Genomic DNA, 12,400 nt, shown 5'->3' on the forward strand with positions numbered 1-12,400 from the left:
CGTGTGACAAACGTGTAGAAGCATCAACCAATACTATAAAGTATCTAAATGGTCCGTATGGTGGTTGAATTTTTCCACAAATGTCTAATTTGAATCCTTTGTAGAAAAGATGGAGGGTGCTAAGGTATAATACATGTCCAGGTGTGATGTCTTTACTTCGGGTAAGAGGATGCCCAAAGCAACACATCACAGATCATCCTAGGTATTCCAAATGTACATCCATAGCGAAGATTCCTTTGGAATCGCGGGCTTCTGACTGGCCACTTAGTGGGCCTGAATGGGTGTAATCCACTCATTAAGTTCCATCTTCTCTAGAATATGCATTTTGGCTATATTCGTAGGAAGTGCAATATGGTAATATGTTAAGGAATTTTACTCCATTTTTCTACATTGGTTTCAATATGGTAATAATACTCTCGAATATCCTTAAAGCTCAAAAAGGCGTTCTTCCAGAATGAGTGAGTATAAGGCTTCCCTTTTATGGTAAAATTAGTACCATTGGACAATATAGGGCAGTGCCATGTCCCACAATCAGGTTGGATAAGCCTGAAATGTTGTCAGGGGATGATTAAGTATGAAGTTAGCATAAAACCAACCAGCTAACTTCCTCATAAAACATACCTAAGCATGAGTTAATTGTAGTCACATGTGGTAATTTTTGTTAAGTAACTCTTTATTCGAGAACAATAGTGACATCCAAACACCAATCTTAAATCCAAGAATAAAATAAATTATTCACAAAATAAACCAAAAAGACAAGAGGGTTCGGCCAATAGGCATTCCATGTCAAATTTCGCTCTTCCAAATGTGTTAGGTGGAGCAAAATTAGTCTCACAGATTAACTACGAGAATGGTACTCCTAAACAACATTGGTAGAAGCACTCAAAAGTGCATAACCAATGATTTATTCCGTCAAAACGGAGTTAGATTCTGCATGGTTGAGGTTCATGAATACTATCCTTTATTCTTAAAGTTTTTAGGTGCCAGAGATCATTCTTCGAGCGTGATACTACCTCTGGACAGGCCTGATTCTACCATATGTTGTAAAACAAACTTGAAAGTGGGATTGTGAAAGAGAGACGGACCTATATTTAGGTTTGGTAGGCCTTTGCCGAAGTAGAGCACTATTGTTTGGTGCATCCATGCCGAAGCATAACACCTTTATTCGGTAGACTCCAAGCGAAATTGGGTCTATACCGTTCACTAGCTCCCAGCCAAATTCTGGGGTACCTTTCTCTCATAAGTGTAGTAGTAATTAGATCTGAGAATTTGGTGAACTTTCGTTTTATATACTGCTACTTCAGGAGCAATTTAGATATAGAAGGACTAGAAAGATTTTCTTCCAGTCAAAATTCGATCGAATGTAAACTTCAAAATTGCACCTATTCATGGACGTCAAGGTTTCAATCATGTTTTGCTTCAGGCAAGAACTTATCTTCGCATGATTGGAAATAGTCCATAACAAGTTAAAGAGCCATGGAGTCCTCAATAGTGAGGTACTTCCATTTGATATGCTTAAGGCATAAATCTTCAAATAAAGACTAATCGTAGTCAAGCGCGGTGTCACGTCTTGTATCCACATAAAGTAGTTTCTTTGTCGAAACTTCCAAATCAGTGAAATCGAACTTTTTACAATTCAACAATACGCTGAATGGTGGAAACAAGAATGTGATTGATGTTTTAGGAAATAAAATTTCCATAAACATCAAAGTTAGAACATTCAAGTTCTAAGACATGGTTTGGTTTAAACGGATTTAAGCATGGAGATCTTCGGGTCTCAACATGAGTGTTGCTTGTTAAGAAACTTCAGGTTTCGATAACACTTTTCCGAAACTTCGGGTTCAGAAGTATGAACTTTAGGTTCATAAAACCTGCAAACAAACGCAATATATACAAGACAAAAATATATAAAGCAAAAAAAAAAAAAAAAAAAAACATATATATTATTGTGAGTAGCTTCAAGACCCTTTGTGTGAAAGTTTAGGGAAACGGCCCTACAAGTTTGGAGCTTCAAGTCCAAAACTTTTATTTTAATTGGCTAGGCTGCGGGCCAGCGAGAAGAAAGAATAGGGTTAATAGAACCCAGGCTCAAATATGGGCTAAGAAAGAAATAAAAACCAAATCCCGATTTATAGGGTTTAGGGTTTCATATGGGCTAAGTAAATAGGCCCAAAAGAAAAAAAAACTCTTTTTTTTTTTTTAATTTTATTTTTTCACAAATTGGACAGCAGGTCCAACTGGAAAAAAAAAGGCTGAAAGCCCAAACAAATGGAGAATGAGCCCAAGCCTATAATGGGCTGTTTGGCAAGCTGCTGATGCAGCAGGTTTAAGAAAAACGAAATGAGCCTTGAGGTCCTAAGCCCAAAAACTGGGCTTGTTTGTTGGGTGTGGGCCAAGAGAAGTAAAGGCCCAAGGCCTTTTATGCGAGATTTGAGCCCATCTGCGATGGGTGTAGGGTTTCGTCGGGAAACAATGGAGATCGACGACGTCACAGGGGACGGCGGTGAGCATGGATCACAGAGGTCGAAGCCGTTGCCGTGGAATCTAAAAAAAAATGAGACGGCTTGGGAGGATCCAGGAATCGCAATGGGTGTCTAAAAAAAAAATAAAAATTCAATGAAGTGTTTCGACCGGGAAAATCGACGGTGGTGGTCAACTTCTGGCATCACCATTGTTGGTGATGAGTGCGGCTGCAGGCACAGTCCTCGATTTTGTTGAGGCGCAGAGGGTTAGAGGAAGAAGACGTTGTAAACGACGTCGTTCTTGCTGGGGCCAGGAGCTATGTGGCTCAACTGGGCTTGGCACAGTTGTGGGCTGCAAGCCATGGTTTTTACACAGGCCAGCGCGAGCTTGGTGCTCAAGCACTGGGCTCTCACAGATTAGGCCAAGTCTAAAGTAGACTAGGGCATCTAGGTCCATTACGAGTTCTAGGGTTTCAACATCTTTTTGTTTTTTCTTTCCTTTTTCTTCGTTATTCACACGTATTCAATTCACATAATAGCAAAATTATGGATATAATGCATAAGCAATTTATGTAGAATCTAAAATTTGTAAATCGTAAAGTTGGGTCATGCATTATGGTGAAGGTTCATGCGATCAAGGCTGAAAAAATATCGAGATAAAAACCATTGTTTTAGAAGAACCTAGATGGCGTGACGAATATTGTGAACAGGTTTGTAGGAGTTCTTTCTTCAATTTTGGCTTTCATCTTCAAGCTTGTATCACGTTCAACATAAGAAGAAAAATAAATTGAATTAATAAAAGTATATGAATTCAATAAAATCAAAATTGAATCACTTAAAATAATTGAAACGTAATACTCTCCTGATTGAAGACAAATAAATTCTCTTTATCACAACATGAAGAGTGTGCTGAAAACATGTTATAGTCTATATTTAGTAGAGAGGTGAGGCAATGGGAAGATAGACAATGGAGAATAGGCTTGAGGAATTGTGTCTAGTCCTTTTGCCTTTATTTATAGTAATTAGGATGAGAGAAACATGCTCTCCAAGTAATACAAAGTATATTAGGAAATATCTTCTAGATCCCAATGGATTCCTACTTTATCTCTACTTAGGATTTACACAATCACATATTGATAAGAACATATGTCACAACACACAACAGATTAATTTGACTTTTTAACTAAAATAGTCTATGAAATTTGACATAACTATTTTTATTGAATATGTCTATTATCAATTATTTTAGTCATTCCGTGAAAAATCTCCGTTAAATAATGATAAAATAACAAAAATATTCTTAATTGTTGTAAATCATTTTAGTTTTATTAAATTAAGAGTATTTATGTCATTTTTGTCTTTATTTAACATTATTTTTTACGAAATCACCAAAATAATTGATGGTGGACAAACTCGCTTAGAAACTGAAGTGAGAAGTAACGTCAATTTTAAAAACTATTTTGGATATAAAAAAAAAACCGATTAATTTTGTAGAGAGATTGAGAGATGATCGGGTTTGTCCTATGCTCCGCAAGTTAAAAGGAGATAAAGGCATACCGCGCTAACAGCAAGTTAAACAAGATCGACAAAGTCATGAACAGCTAGCCAAAGCTCAAGTCAAGCTCGCAGTGTTTGCCAACTCAACCAGTACTAATCTTTTCAGCATAAAGAGTGTCCGTTGATAATGTGAAAGTATGAATATTGCCTTACAAGCACAAACTTCTATTTATATATATTAACGCTTGGTTGACATGCATTATACTACGAAAAATAGAAAATTGAAATTAATTTTATTAAATCTCGAATTTCATAGATCTCAAGTATACTAGTCAGACATCAGTATAACATATAAGCACATATATCATTTCATAAAATTGAATTTATTATAGAGTCTTACCCACTAAAATTCTAGCTAATGTACTTTAAGTCCTTATTAAATAAAATAAATAAATGAAAACAATAAAAGCTAGAAATAATGTCTCCTAAAATCCAATAAATAGCATTTACATGGTTTTGATTTTTAAAATCGTTGCAGTCTCATCTTCTTATTGTAATGCATATGTCTTGGCGTAGTTAAATAGAGTCTTGCTTCACTGAAATTAGTCTAGATATCGAAAAGCTCGTTTTCCCCTTCTTTTTCACATAACTCCAGTATTGAATGTTTATAAATTAAAACATTAGAATTTAGTGCATTTAACCCATCTAGATATATAAATTCCAAAGGAGATATATGATAAAAATATTACTACATCAAATATCCCCTAACAAACAAAAGACAAGTACTCGACAAAAACAAATTAATAGCTAATTTCTAAATTTTAATTTATAGATAACACCAACTGTGAGATAACTTTCAAGAAATAAACAATAATAGTTTAAGACATTATCCAAGAGTTAACTAAATTTGAATCAAATCAACTTGGAATGTAATGTTTATAATAGTTATGCCAATGCAATTCTGAACTTCTTAAAATTATTTTATGCAAACAAGTGACCTCATTAGGCATACATACACTCATTCACACATATTTACGACTTAATGTAATACGCTTAAGTAATTTCATTAAACATGCTGCTATATGTTTGCTTATCCAACTAACTCAATATCAATATCAATGAATTTCTTAGATCAAAACGTCTTTCACAGAAATCAATGAACTTGAATACGATATAGAAATGTAACCTGGACTAAATCTAATAACAGCCACAACTTTTGAACTCGAATCTAAGAACCCACCGATTAGTGACATCGGTAATTATGAAAAACTCATGATGATGAGGGAAGACCAAGGAACTTTCCTTATGTACTTCAGTAAAAAAAGGTTGGGTATTTGTAACACAAGTTTGTGTAAGCAGTGACGTCAATAGAAGATAAATAGTGTGGACTGCTAGTAATGGGCTGCTTCATATATACACACACCATGCACACTGCAACTTCTATGCATAATGTCAAAAGGGTCTGCTCTCTGCTGTCCTTCACAAAAATAAATGAATAAATAATAAAACAAATTGATGAAAGGGGGGTTATGCATAATTCTACACAATATACAAAGGAAACTATTATATGCTCCAACAAATTTAAAATGAAAACTACCATATGCTCCTACAAGTCTAAAATGAATATATGAGCAAGCACTACGTTTCTCTTTCCTCTTCTTTTTTGGTAATCCTAGCTATTGATGGAACGACGGTTTATATGTAAAATGATCATTTGAGACTGAATTAGACGACGATTTTGAAACATGCAAGACGACGACTTTATCCACCGTCATCCAAATTCCCACTCATTTATTTTCTGCTTCTCCTTCATGCCAATTCTATTCTCTTCGTCTTGTCAAGAAGTATGGTTATCATTTTTGAATCACTCGATTTCGTTGAGTATTGAAGAAGTTATGAACGTTTAAAATTTACCCAGTTTCCGGCGAGTTTTCCATTTTTCCTGCGAACCAATCAACTTTCAGGCTATTTTCTGGCCATCTCCAGCAATCATTGGGCTTCCAAATAGGTATAATCTTGTTCTACACTTTCTTATCTTCATTTTGATATATTATGGGTCGAATTTGGTTAAGAATCGATTGAGTTACGAAGTTTTGAAAATTGTCCAAAGTGTTTTTTAACGGAATGACCAAAATCATGGATCGTGGACAATCTCAGAGAGCATTTCTATTGATTTTGAATCTTATGAACTATTTCTATTGACCATGCAAATCTCATGAACTATTTCGTATAATAACCCTTATTTAGTGTATTGACACTCACTAACATGAGAAAATAATTGTTTTTATTAACGTCAAACTGTTTTCATCTTTAAAGTTACCAATGCCAATAATTCCTCGTGAAAATCAATGTGTCCATTATTGGAGAAGACGTTTGAAAAAAAATTGATAATTGAATCAGCTGTTGTAGTTGAGAAAGAGGGGTGATGGGATGGGAATAGTGTATATGGTCCATGTGGTAAAGAGACTCGATCCTCTCTGGATTCATTCCTCTTAATCTATTAAATCAAGAGATTCGGGGCATTAAAATTTGATTCAACGACTACAAATAAGGGTTCATTTTAAAAGTAATAATAATTTTAACCGTTAAATCAAATTTTAATAGCCCGATTCTCTAATTTGGTGGATTATAAGGAAGAGATCTGGAGAAGATCTCTTTCCATCTATGTGTATCATAAAAGTTACAATTCATTTTTGAGAAATGCTAAGAAAAAACTCTCTCAAAGTGAGATTTTTTTATAGATTTTTTGCTACCTCATCAATTTAATATTAATTCTTGTATCAATATTATAAAATACAGGAGCATTTTTAACTCATCACCATAAACTATGGTATATGCTCACAACCCCATTCATCATCGTTAGATGAGTTTGAATTTCAAGATTCGTATAGTGGATAGACACAAATATCAAAATTCAAACTTATCTAAAGGTGATAAATAGGATGATAGGCAATACCACCACTTAAAGATGATGAGCAAAAATTCAGTCAATACGATAGTATGCAAAAAAAAAAATATAAGGTGTTAAAGAGTTTACAGAGAGTCATATTTTTAGAGAGTGTCTTTAACATTTCTCTTCATTTTTTGATCCACTTGATAAGCTAACTTTTATATCAATCAACAATTGGCCTTAAAAAAAAAAGTGTTAATGATTATTTGTAACTGTTATTAGTACTATAAAAATTTCACTTTGCACTCTTTTATCTTTTACTTTTATGATATTTGTGAATTTTTCTCCGAACTTGTAAGGAGCTACCAATTTTTCCATGAACTTTAATTTTAGCCAATTACCTGCTGAACTTTTATAATTGGCCAGTATCCGCTTAAACTTTAATTTTAGCCGATTATCCTTCTGGACTTTTATGATTGGCCAATTTCTACCCTAGCGTTATATTATAGAATTTTTTTCATCCATTTGGTCACATGCACAGCACATGGCAATTGTCTGAGGGTAAAAAGGTAATTTTATCCCTAATGTGAAAAACATATTTTTTTTTCTTCTTCTTCTCCTCTTCTGTTAGTTCACTCCGTACACTTTTTATTTGAATTTTATCCCTAATATGGACATCTATGAATCTTCTCCATGGCCTTGCTTTTCAGCAACATGTGGGGGATGTGATGCCATTTCATTAGTCTTCCTTGTGACTTGATTCACATGACTCTCATTTCATCTATTTCAATTCAAGACCCAAGTTCAAATAATAAAGGTAATTACCCAACTCAACAAAGAAACTGGCCAATTATAAACGTTCAGGGTATCAATTAGAATTAAAGTTTAGGGCAATCGGCTCAAATAAAGTTCATGGGGGTAATTGGCTAAGATTAAAATTGAGGGGGTAATCAGGAAACTTAAAGTTCAGAGGAAAATTTGCAGTTCTTTACAAGTTCGCATGGCGTGAATCGATGAATATCTCTAATCCAAAGGTTTTATTTGTTGTCTTTTTATCTAAGGGTTACGATCAAGACACCGATTTGTTGGACAAATATTCCCTCAAAGATCATGTATGCTAAAAATCATCCAAATTTAAATGATAGTCATTTTAGTGTATATAGGGTCAGAGGACACATATTTTGACATACATTTTGTCCAACATTTTGTAAGGCCCACTTCGTAATGTATTTTAACAGTCCAACCGTCTATCTTTTAGGTTTCCCAAAGATTATGTCCATAAAACATCACCCAAATCTAAAGCCTTATGACCGTTGGATTAAATGATAGTAGTTTTAGTGTTTCTCTTATACGAATGTGGTCATGTGCATTGGTTGTACATGACTCGGTAACGACATAAACAACAATATTGTAGCCAAATATCAATGTTTTATTAACAACGATATATTTACATATCAATTTCAAAGATCCTCCATATCAACAATATGTCAATGTCTATAAAATATCGATGAAATATCTATTGAAAATGTACATTGTTAATATGAATTAATATTCAGTAGCAATATTGTCGTTCATGCTAAGATGATTTTTACCACCTGCAAAAGTAGAAATAAAAACACTTAAAAATACTTGCAAGAGAACAAGGTAATTGCAGTATAAACGACTCAAGCAAAATAGTTCTCCTCAGGAATTGAATGAATATTGTGTATTTAAACTAATTCTTAATTAACCATTTAAATAAAATTTTGAAAATTTTGATTCTATGACTTAAAATAATAAAAATAAATTTAATAAATACAATTTAAAGGATTCGGCAAAGGTAAAATAATTAAAACGAAAAGGTTTTTGAAAATCAAATTGTAAAAGCACCAAGGTTTTGCCGTCACCTTAATAATTTCACGTAGTTCTTCCAATTAGGGCTGGGCACGTGCCAGGCCAGGCCCAATTTTGAAGAGATTGGACTAGACTTGGGTTTAAAAGAAACAGGCTGGGCCGGGCCGGGTACAACAAATTTTAATACAAGAACCCGACCTAACTCGACCTTTTTGAAACGAGCCGATTCAGGCCAGGTCTACGAGTCCATTTTCTGGTCAGGAACGACCTCATTAAGGTCGTTTTCCTCACCACAGAAGGGGACCAAGCTCCCTCATTTGTCCCAATCTATCTTGCTTATCTTTCCCAATCCTATATCGAGGTCTCTGTCTCTTGACTTCAATCGATGACAATGATGCAAGGCTCCAGATTAGAATATGACTCAGATCGACGATAGTGCAAGGTTCTAGATCGGTTCAACAGAGATCTGACGTAGTCAACGCAATTAGCGCAATCGATTCGAGGGTTGGGAAGGAGTAAAGAATGAGGAATGGGTAGTGCCGTCAAGGAAGAGATAACGCCTGAACCAGAGATCTCGATGCCGGTGATAGGGTGGTGGTTGTTGCTGCGGCAGTGATGGGATGACGATGGATCAGTGGTCTGGGTTTTCGGTGATATTATCGAGGGAAATAGAGATGAGAATGAAAGATGAGATGAGTGTCAAAACTGTGGGACTCGAGAGGGAGGAAGGCTAGGAGGAGGACAATCAAGAAGATGGGTTGTCGTGGTGGTCGCCAAACTCGTGACGGCGGTGATGTTCTGGTGGTGGAGAAGATGATTGACGAAAACGGAGAGTGTGGGTGGAAAGGAAGAGGCGCAAGAGAGACTCAGGTTTGATTGAGACCTAGGGTAAAAACTGATAGTTAAGATTGGATGATATTGTACTTTGCAATCTCGTCTGTCCATTACAATTATAAATGGGCCGGTCCGGGGCCTCGTTTTTAACATATCTGGACTCAGCCCGCCCCTAAAATGACATCGCCCCTCCCCACCCCACCCTGTTTTCCCTCTTAAAAAATTGGAATCGACTCGTACCTGCCCCAAGCTTGGATTACTCGCCCTGACCTGTTATTCCTATACCCGTTTGCCTACCCCTACTTCCAATTACTTATGACTTACTCATTGATATTTTGAAAGTTAGGTTTTCCTAATTTATGCTCTACTTGGATCCCTAATATACAACATATATTAAACATGCAAGGCTCATTAAGTTTTATGAAAACCCTTTGAAAAACCATGCATCCCTTAAGATGTGGTATTCATTCTAAGTGAAATTACAATTATTAACCACAAGAAGCCTTTGCCAATTTCAGGGACAACCCTACAACCAAAATTGCATCAAATTACTTTGCTAAATATCCTAATGGTGATCAAGCATTAAGACAAATAGATAGTTTCAAACTCAGTGATTAATAATTTAAAATATGCATGCATAAAATCATAAGTAAGTTTAAAAGAAACTACTATTCTTGCTAAGACTCATGGCCTTGCCATAGCAAAAGGGATTAGTTACACACAATCATAACAAAAAATATTATGAAGAACATAGATAGAAAATACATTGTAAATAAACTTGAATTGTCAAAAGCTCTCTAAGTTGAATTCTCTAAGATAGCGTTTGGTACACAGACGCGATGAAACGGAATGGGACGGGACGGGACGGGATGGAACAGTGGTTCCATGTTATGTTTGGTATGCGCAGGATAGAACAGGAGAGTTGTTCTGTTCTGCGTTTGGTGCGCAGGACGGAGAACGGAACCAAAATATTAAAATGACTAACTTACCCCTGTTCCGTCTGTTGTTTGGTAAACTTGGGACGGGACGGAACAATTTTTTTTTTCTTCTTGCTGCTGCTTACCTAGTATATATTTTGCACACTATACTTGGACTTTCATGTGTTCATATATTCATATTGTGTATAACAGAAAACAAGAGACATTTGTACTTTATGTTGCTCCTATAATTAATTTAGTGGGATAATACGTCAATTAATTTGAAGTGATTTAAAAAAATAATAGGGTGAGAGCATTCCATTGGCTTGTCACATGAAATGCTTTCAATATGTATAGTATAAGTTGAGCTATGAGACAATTGAAATGTAAATTGTCATCACATTGAAATGCATTCCATTGAGTTGAAATGCTTTCATCTCTTCGTCATCACATTGAAATGCAAATTGTGTCAAACAATATGTATAGTATAAGTTGAGCTATGAGACAATTGGATGTCTATTGCAATGGTTGTCATGCAAAGATGAAAAATATATAAGTTTAATAATAATATCTTGCTAAAGCAATAAATATGAAATATCCAGAACTTAAGTCTGAAATCCCAAATTAAACATTCGCCCTGACTTAAGAAAAAAAAGAAATATAATATCTTACTAAACCCCAGAAGTTGATATAGTTCATATCATACTAAACCCCCTAATGCTCAGAGGCCATCCATAAACATCTTAATGAAATCTGCCTTGTGTGAGTCATCCAAGTTACACCAAATACGCATTAGATCAGTATCTTTCACTAACTTCATTGAAATTTTTAGCACCTGATCGTATGGGAGACCCATAACCTGAAGCCCAGAAGGTAACCTGGCTTTCACTTCTTCGAAAGTAAAACTTTCACCTAAATTCTTCATTTCAGTAATTGCTTTATTCCAACCTTCATGGATAACAGCTACAATATTTGCATCGACATCATTTTTATTCAATTTCCTCTTCCTAATAGGTTGAGATGCACTGGATGTATCAACAGAAAGAGATGGGGTAGGTAAAGTCGGAGGCATCTCGAAGGTCTCATCGCAATCCTCATTTTCCAACCCCATGTTTTCAATTGCATCTGTTGCTGATTCAGCCATACTACCAGTGGCTTAGTCTCTCCTAAACACCGTACACAAGCGTGGATACAACATAAATGGCTTATTTGGTTTGCAAGATGCATTAGGATGTTTCTACAATAAGAACCCAAAAATATCGAAGTTATGACTTTTAAAGCAACCAATTGAAAAAGAATAAGAAACAAAATGTACCTTCACCCACAGCTGTAGTACATCATCACTATCCATAACAACACATTTTTTTCTCGTCATCCCAACCAAGTCCACTGGTATTCATCATGTCATATGCAGAGGAATACTTTTCTTCCAGACGCTTCAGCTTGTTTTGTATATGCTTCGGCTCCATATTAATGCCTGGAATCATCTCCTTCATCTTGGTGGCAACCATTACACCTTAAAATTTCCAGTCTCACACCTAACACCATCATCAACCATCTCCTCGAGGATGGTAAGCAGTACATTCTCCTTATGATCAATCCAATTACGTGAGGTGGCCATATAATCTATCAAAGAAGCCATAATATTACATATGTAAAACAAAGAAACATATTGTTAGTGGAGCAAACATGATGCAATTAAGTTAATATATGCCTACAGCTTTTAACAAAGCTAAATTACTTCCTATTGGAAAAGGTAATCCAATGAACAATATATATGATCAATTAAGAAGCAAATTCTTTCATGTCTCTCTTTCTCGATTTTCTTTCATGTCTCTCTTTCTTTCTATCCCTTCATTCTCGTCTTTTTATCTCTCCTCTCCATGACTCTTTTATCTCTCTTTCTCTCCTCCATCAAACCTAAGTAAACAATTTGACGAATCAACACCATCCAAACCAAAAAAATA

This window comes from the organism of the source record quoted next, unplaced genomic scaffold (assembly GCF_019419815.1).
Source record: "Pyrus x bretschneideri cultivar Hongxiangsu unplaced genomic scaffold, Pyrus_bretschneideri_v1 Contig18, whole genome shotgun sequence".
Classification (NCBI taxonomy): Eukaryota; Viridiplantae; Streptophyta; class Magnoliopsida; order Rosales; family Rosaceae; genus Pyrus; species Pyrus x bretschneideri.